Source organism: Physeter macrocephalus, chromosome 7 (genome assembly GCF_002837175.3).
Source record: "Physeter macrocephalus isolate SW-GA chromosome 7, ASM283717v5, whole genome shotgun sequence".
NCBI classification, from domain to species: domain Eukaryota; kingdom Metazoa; phylum Chordata; class Mammalia; order Artiodactyla; family Physeteridae; genus Physeter; species Physeter macrocephalus.
In genome coordinates this window covers 5947073-5956519 of record NC_041220.1, presented here as the reverse complement: position 1 = coordinate 5956519, position 9447 = coordinate 5947073, and positions in this window count along the sequence as shown.

Genomic DNA, 9447 nt, shown 5'->3' with positions numbered 1-9447 from the left:
AGGAAGGGGGTGGGAGGCATGGGAGAAATAGGTGAACTTTTGTGTTTTATTTTAAGTAAATTGAATGAATGAATGAATGAATAAATAAACAGAAAAACTGTTTTACACAAATAAGTTAATACTGACCCTCAAGTTTCATTTTTATATTATTACTGTATTGCCTTTATCCACATGAAATGCATCGGTTCATCTTTTTATCCTTTATGACTTACGCAAACAGATCAAATTCTTACTTTTTTCAAGGCCCAGATAATGTATTTTTATAATGTTACTTCATTCCTTCGTTTTAATTCTTTTTTCCCTGTTCTTTATGTCCAATGGGTATATAACATGATATAACAGACATTTATGTGTGTCTGAATTGTCTACATATTTTGCTATGGAAATTTAAATATAGATGAATAATATAAACTAGTGTAAGGTACCTAAGTGTTCTATCTTCAGCAATTAACTTCTCATGTCCTACTGTATCTCCTTTAAACCCTTCAACTCTCCCCCTCTCCTGTATTGTTTTAAACTAAATCTTAAACATCATATTATTTCATTCATAAATATTTGAGTATATATTATATTTATGAACTAAAAGATAAATTACTTTCAGTAAAATCACTTGGTGGTGAATAAATACATGCTTCAGGGTTGATTGAAAATTTAAGTTTTGGTTGAAATCAGTGAAAGGGATCTGTGTTAGCTTTCCATGATAATTATATGAAATTATCAAAAGCGATTATTAAAAACTGTTATTTTACCCTAATACCATTTTTTGTTACCACTGTTGAACCCAATGTTATAACTGAAGGTAAGAAACACTTCACTACCATGAAGTCCTGTATGACTCATCCAATTGAATAAGGGTTCCATTAAAAAAATGATACTGGTTATAGTTGTTGTTCTTTTGTTTTTGTTTTGTAGATGTTATTTATTAGGTTGCTGTAATGCATTTCTATTCCTAACCTGCAGGATTTTTTAAAATCATGAGTGGGTGTTGTATTTTGTCTAATGCTTTCTTGTGTCAGTTGACAAAGTCATGTGATTTTTCTTCCCTAATTGATATGATTTATTGCATTATCTGATTTTAGAGTGCTGAAACAACCTTGTATGTCTTGCATACATCTCACTTGGCCGTTGTGTATAATTTTTTTTGTATGTTGTTAAATTTGGTTTGATAGTGTATTGGTGAAGATTTTTATCTCTGTATTGACCTATAGCTTTCTTTTCTTGTGATGTCTTCATCTTTCTCTAGTTTCAGTAATATACTGATCTCATATGAGTGAGTAAAAATTATTTTCTTTTATATTTTCTGGAAGAGATTGTGCATAATTGTAAATTTTTTCTTATATGTTTCCTAGAATTCTCCAGTGAGCCTATTAACTTATTTTTCTGGAGTTTTTAAATTATTCACTCAATTTATTTGATGGTAAAAGAGATATTGAGACTATCTCAGTTTAGCTGAGTTTTATTAATTTGTGGCTTTCAAGGAAAAATCGACCCATTCCTTCCAAGTTGTTCATAGTCCTCCCATATTATCTTTGATTTTAATGGTTAAAAAATCTGCAGTTATAGCTCCTTTTTTATTCCTGATATGGGCCATTTATGTCTTCTCTTTTTTCACTTTTGTCATTTAAATAAGCTCATCATTTGTACTGATACTTTTTTTCAAATAACCAGCATTTTTTATCACTGATTTTCTCTATTGTTTTCTTATTTTCAACTTCGTTGGTTTAATTTTTCTTCTGCTTGCTTTTGGCTTATTTTGTTCTCCCTTTTATAGTTTCATGGGGTGGAAAATTAGGTTATTCATTTGAGCACTTTCCTTGTTCCTAATATAAGCATGTAATGCTGTAAATTTCCCTCTCAGCACTGCTTTAGCTGCATACTACTTATTTTTATATTCATTTCTGTACATTTTAAAAAATGTCCTTTAAGTCTTCTTTACTTTACTCTTGAATTATTTACAAGTACATTGTTTAATCTCCACGTGCTTATTTTCCTGTTGTCTTTGTAGTTTTTATTTCTACTTTGATTACATAATAGATAACTCATTCTATGATATCAATTTTTATTTTTTAATTTGAGATGTATTTTACAATCCAGGGTATGGTATATCTTGGTAAATATTCCATGGCCACTTGAAACAAATGTGCATTCTGCTGTTGTTGGGTAGACTATACTATATATGACAATTAGATCATATTGATTGGTTGTGTTTTCAGGTATTTTATATCCTTGCTGATTTTCTGCCTAGTAGCTCTATCAATTATCATTATAGATTTGCTTGTTTCTCCCTTAAATTCTGTCATTTTTCTTCATTTATTTTGAGGCTCTGTGTTTGATGCATACAGATTTAAGTTGATTATGTCTTCCTGGAGGATTGTTTCTATTAGCATTATAATGATTCTCTTGGTCTCAAAATTTATCTGTGCTTAGAAGTCTACTCTAGTGGATAATAATGTACTCATTCCTGCATCTTACATTTTTTATTCACTTTCAAGACATATTTACTATCACACACATCTGTTTTTGTGGGTTGTTTTTTGGGTTTTTTTGTGGGGTTTTTTTTGGCAGTACGTGGGCCTCTCACTGTTGTGGCCTCTCCCGTTGCGGAGCACAGGCTCCAGACGTGCAGGCTCAGCGGCCATGGCTCATGGGTCTAGCCGCTCCGCAGCATGTGGGATCTTCCCGGACCGGGGCACGAACCCGCGTCCCCTGCATCGGCAGGCGGACTCCCAACCCCTGCGCCACCAGGGAAGCCCTGTTTTTGTGTTTTTTTTAAACAAATACCTCTTAAAATATATTAAATTTATTATGGAAAGACAAACTTTTGAAAATAATCCTCAGAATTACCCATGCTAATTTTTAAAAAAATAATGTTGAGTGATCAAGGAATATACCTTATGTAATTGCTTATTGAGTCACTAATCAAATTATGAGAGAAGAAAAATCTGAAAACCATTCAACTGCCCATGATCAGATCTAGAAATATAGGGAATGAGACTCTCTGAGAGGAATTAGCACACACAAGGCATGACACCTGTAACACAAGGCAGTTAGGTAGGGTACCATGTGGGACAACAATCCAGGTTTGAAAAAAGGAGAAATGAAGCAACTAAATTGTCAAAACTAGTACACAAAGATGATGCTTAAATAACAGCTATATTTACTTGATGCTGCTGATATTTAAGAATCAAGCTATGTTGGGATAAATAATGTATATTTTGATGTAATCTATCTTACATGATTAACTTCTCCCACAAGTATCATGTGGACAGTGAAACAGTCAAGATTATTATGGCTTGAGCAAAAATAGCACAGTGACTACACATATACAGGGATAATAATATTGATGATAATACTAGACATGGACCAATGTATTGAGTTGAATATTTATGTGCCAGGTACTCTGATAAGCAATTTATATGCATTGCCCCATTTAATTATCCCCCAAATCACATGAGATTGATGCAACAAGGAAGTAATTATTTTCCTTAGGAGAATTACTTTCTGGACTATGTTAATATACACTAATATGAATCCAAATCCCCTGAAGTTTGTGTAAGCACTGGGTTTTCTGATTTATTTTCTATTTACTTACTAATGTTTTAATTGATTTAAGTTCTACTGATTATGATGATCCTTGTTAAGCATTATCTAGCTTTTGCACTCACTGAATTTTTTTAAATCTGATTTCCATCATCAGGCAGTTAAAAATAAAATAACTATGCAAAATGTATATACAATGAGAGGGAAAATTTTACTTTTCTAGTGTTTGAACTCTGTACTATCAAATCATCTCTCTTAAAGTCAGATATAGTTTTCCCTATATAGACTAAATTCATTTTTCTTACTATTTTCAATTCATTGACTAAGGCTTAGCAGATTTACCTAGAGCAATGACAGTGGTGTTTGTAAAACGATTAATCTTTCTTTGATTCTAGAATATATAGCATATATGAAAACTTTTATAACTTTTAAAATGTTATTAAAAATAAAGCATTGTCAAGGTATTATTTCAGCCCTGCTGTGACACAACTGAGGAAATATTTTTTCAATATCTTTTTTTATGATTGGAAAATATATGCCAATTACAGACCTCAGAAAACATAAAAAAGAGATTCAACAAGAAAATACCCATTAATTACCAAGGTTAACAATATTCTATATATTTCTGGTTATATCCATAAATATGTACATATACATATATATGCTATTGTATACATATTTACACTTTTGAAAAATAAAATCATGTTATAAAGCTTTATTTCATTTACAGTTTTTATCAAAAATATTTCCCTGTACCATTAAATATTCTTTCAAAACATAATTTTAAAAACAGAACCATATTCTCAAAATGCACATACTAGATTTCCTTTAATTATTTCCCTATTGTTGGGATTGTAACTGATAAAAACTGATCATTTTAAACACACTGAGGATGTATTTTAAAAGAATTCAAGTTGTTGATTTATGAGTGCAGTGGGGTGTCTTAACATATGCCTCCAAAAAATTCATCAGCCTTCTGTAAGATTGACCTTCTAGCTCCCCAAGGTTCTATTAGGTTCTATTTTTCACTAGAAAATGTTTTAATATATAGCCAGCAATTATAATAGTGCTGAGGCATTTAATCACACATGATTCTACCCTCTTTGCCCAACTGTGTCGGAATTATCTTGGTGAGAAAAAAAGTACTTACCCTCAGCAGGGCTGCAGTAAGACCAGTGGAAAAAAGTAATATAAAAGATCAAGCAGAAAAGGCCTGGGAAGTGCATGACAAACTGCACGCGGGTTTAAGGGACTGGTTCCTACTCTCTGCTGAGCACTTAAGTATTGTCATGCCTTGGGGAAAGTAATTTAAATTCTCTAGACCTCTGACTCCTCATCTGACAATTTACCTCGAAGAGTAATTTTTGCTCCGAAAATTTTAATTTATCCTTAGAGGGAATAAATGCCTCAATCGATGTAATCTTGTATCAAAATGACTTATCTGAAACCAGGTGAAAATTATACACATTAATTACATATATCTGGCTATGTTTACCAATGAGGTTTATGTAATTAGAGCTTGAGTTACTGGAGGTGATTAATATCATGTGGCTAGAGTTCAGAGAATTTTTCTAAATGTTTCTCTACTATTTTTTACTCCTGCATAAATTCAATACATTCTTGTAAAATATACAGTAAATACTCATATTAACTTATCTTTCATATAAACATTAGAATTTCATTTTTATCTCTAAAATAATTCATTCTATATTGAGTAGACGTGTATTCAAATCAGAAATAAATTTGGGAATAATTAATATTATTATACTATTGAGTCCCATCGGGATGAAATTTAAAAATCCTTCTGGCAAAAAGAATCTCTTAGAATCTGATATTTTTACTTTCAGAAGAAATATTACTCAAAAAGAGGTTCTTTCTGACAACATGTACTAGAAAAATAAATGGATGGGACTCACCCAGCTTATTGTGTATGAACAGAGAAATGAGAGAGACCTAGCCCTAGCAGATAATAAAATACTCCTACACTATTAGATCAATAGGGTATTGGCCCTTGAATAAAAACTGAGATCAAAGAAGTAGAAATGAGAATCTACAAAACAAGTCTGACATTAATAGAAAAAAATATTAAATATTCAAAAGTAAAACTGCGGCAATTGTTAGATACTTGCCTCTAAAACAAGGATATAATCTTCCTTCTCAATTTCACCAAATGAGTTCAATATGAATCAAAGTGAAAGAATATTTATAAAACGGAAAATAAAACACCATAATTAGGAGAAAAAAAATGTTGATGTATTTTAGTTACTGATACTGTAACCGAGCAGGATCCTACGAGGCCTTCCCAGAATAGACCCCCACCATGTCCTTCGCCTGCCTTTTGTCTGTAGAAAAACTGTAGTCAAAGAATAAATTTAATCAAAGAACTGAGAAAATGCAGAAAGAAAGGAAAACAGTCAAGCAAGAAAAAATAATAGTACTTTAGCCATTAAACAAAGTCAAGGACCTTTAGCTCTTCCTCCAGGGCTATAGATAATATTCTGAGCCATGTCCTTTGAGCTGTTTTGCAGATACTGAAACCCTCACCAGGTGGAAGAAGTTAACTGTATGCTGCCCACCAGCACGTAGACCCCAGACCTGTTGGAACGAGGAGGTTGATGATGCTGACTCCCGATGACCTCACCACCAACCAATCAGAAGAAGGTCCATGAGCTGACCACGCCCTGCTCCTTGAACTCTGTAAGACTCCTCACTACCTCCTCCAGGGCGGGACACACAGTCTTGAGGGCATTAAGTCACTTGGCCCCCTTTGCCTGGCAAAACAATAGAGCTATTCTTTTCTGCTTCACCCAGAACTCTGTCTCTGCGTTTCGATTTGACACCGGTGAACAAAGGCCGAGTTTCGGCAACATTACTATGCTATAAAACTGTTTCTTAGCAAAAGACCAAAAATAAAAATACATGAAGAATATTAAGTGGCAGATTTGACAGCAAAAAGCTACAATCAAAATGTAATAAGGGAAGTCAAAGGTAAAATAAGAAAAACTAAAGAAAGCAAAAATAAGAAAAACTAAAGTACATTTTGTTACATCAAAATGTAACAAGAGGGGCTTCCCTGGTGGCGCAGTGGTTGCGCGTCCGCCTGCCGATGCAGAGGAACCGGGTTCGTGCCCCGGTCTGGGAGGATCCCACGTGCCGCGGAGCGGCTGGGCCCGTGAGCCATGGCCGCTGGGCCTGCGCGTCCGGAGCCTGAGAGGCCACAACAGAGGGGAGGCCCGCATACCAAAAAAAAAAAAAAAAAAATGTAACAAGGGAAGTTAAAGGTAAAATAAGAAAAACTAAAGAAAACTAAAAACTTATTTTAAAAGTAAAATAAGAAAAACTAAAGAAAGCAAAACTAAGTGCATCATAGCCAGTATCAAAGGTGAACTATCTGTTTAATATCTTTAATGAATAAGGAGATTTTATACACCAATATGAAAAGTTTATGTGTGAAAAAGAAAAATGGCATAGAAATGAAATTGATTAATTAGAAAAGAAAATATATAAAAGACAAATCAGCAAATGTGACGTGTTTGGCCATGCTTGTAAGCAAACAAAAGCAAATCAAAGAGACATACGAGATATAATATTTACGTGCAACATTTCTATTATAAATGATGTGGAACACTATCACAGATTACAGTGCAGAAGCGCCAACTTTATTTTGTTCCATTTAACATCAAAAGCTTTCCAAGTTCATGGCGTTTGTTCAATCAATTCAATTCCAGCAATTTATCTTCAGCTAAAATGGGCAAGTGTATAAAGGTGTGATTAAAAACAGGTATTGGAGCAGTTTATACCAGTGAAAAGTTGGAACAACTTAAATGTTTTTCAACAGGAGGCTGGTTAAATTAATCATGGTTTATTTAAGAGGAAAGTTCCATTGGTCAAAATAACAACAATAAATTTATATGCTCACTAACAAGCAAAAATGTATACAATAGACACTAGTAGTATTTCTATTTATTTTGTATGTAATTTATTGACTGTACTTTTAAAGAGCCAGATCCACATCCGCTTGTTTCTCCTAAATGGCATTGCTATAAATGACACTTTTGGAAAAACCCAATTAGTGAACATACCAACACATTTATAAAAATACAAACATAGATTTTTCTGTCATATCTTTTACAATGTAAGGTAGTTGACAAAGTGTTTCTGTAAACATGTTTAAATTAATCTGATCAAATAAGTGGTTATACAAGGTCATTTTGAAAGAAAATATTAAATGTTATAAAAGAAGCAAATCATTTATATAATTTAATACAATTTTTATAATTTAGACCCACTGTGAGGAAATTAGACAAAAAATGAATAGTTTTTACATGTTGATCAATATATCCTATATGCCTTATGGATTTACAAGATGTGCACTTATAAACTTGCGTACACTTCAGACTGTTAATAAGTTTTCCTTGGACTTGCATAAACATAAGGTTTTTCTGATGTTTCTGGAGTTAAATGTCTCTTAGATAATGCTCAAAATGAGTTAGCCTTACAGCACATTTCACTTGAATATTGACTTGAATATTGTAATGAGTTAAGTAATTGTATATCCATTTGTATGCCTTCTGACATTTCATTAAATCCTGTAGGGTGATGTAGAGTTTATAACTTTAAAGAGAGTATTTCTGGAGTGGAATTGAAATTCTTTGCTGCTAGGCAAAAGTAAAAAAAAAGGTTTGAGTGGGAGTTATTAATTCTTGCATAGTTTCAGTCTTTTTTCAAATATTGATACTTGAAAATGTGCACTGAAAGTGTTGGTTTGTATGTATGTCTCAGAATTAGAGGAAATGTGACCTGGCTTTATGTATCTAGTAGTTATCAGTAAAATATTTTAAATATTTATCATCCTCCACAACTAACCTTAATTGTCCAGTACAAAAAGGAGGAGAATAAGATCAAGGCTATCTGAGGTCTGTCTGTTTCAAATGGAAGAAGTAAAGTGAGAAGAGAAAACTACATGTATAGGAGGCTTTACTTTATTCTTATCAATTTTTAAAACAAAATGATCAAATATTTGTTATCTAAATCTGCTCTAATTTAAGATATTTGAATAGTCAAAGGGACTGCAGCTACCACGTGACTGATCTTTCAATATTGTTCTCGCAGGTAAAATGGACCCAAACTGCAGTAGGGCTGCTGTTAAAGCTGCTTTGGTGACAGTTTATAAAATGTCATATAAACTTTGCAGCACAAAAGAGGTGTTCTGCCCTTTATGTCTTTGTCTCCTGGATAAATACCTATTCTCCATTTTAGCTAGATGCCCAGTAAGTTTCAGGCGAACTTACCTATTTTTCATCACATCCATGTATTCAGTACAGTATTTTGTTAGGTAGATCTAACAAAGCTGACTTGAGAATCAGTGTCTCTAGCTCCTGGGGGGCAGCTTCCTGGTCGTGTGACCTGATGAATAGAACTCACCAGGATCCACCTTTGTAAGGACTCCACACCTGGTTCATGCTCTGCTGTTGCCGTCTTGAAATTCTGAATAGTTTTGAAGCATAGGCCTTGCATTTTCACTTTTCACTGGGCCCTTCAAATTATGTGGTCAGCCTTGCTCACTCCTCACACAGACACACCCCTGATGATGCAGGCAGTGGGACTGAGCGAGTGGGCTTGGTCATAGCACAGCGCTTATAGGGAACTTTTCTAGACTCTGAATGTTTTAACTATTAAAATTTAAAACAATTACAGACTCGTAGAAAGTTGTCAAATTAGTACAGAAAAATCATGTGTACCCTTCCCCCAGTGGCAACATCTTACATAATTCTAGAGCAGCATTAAAACCAAGAAACTGAGGGCTTCCCTGGTGGCGCAGTGGTTGAGAGTCCGCCTGCTGATGCAGGGGACGCGGGTTCGTGCCCCGGTCCGGGAGGATCCCACGTGCCGTGGAGCGGCTGGGCC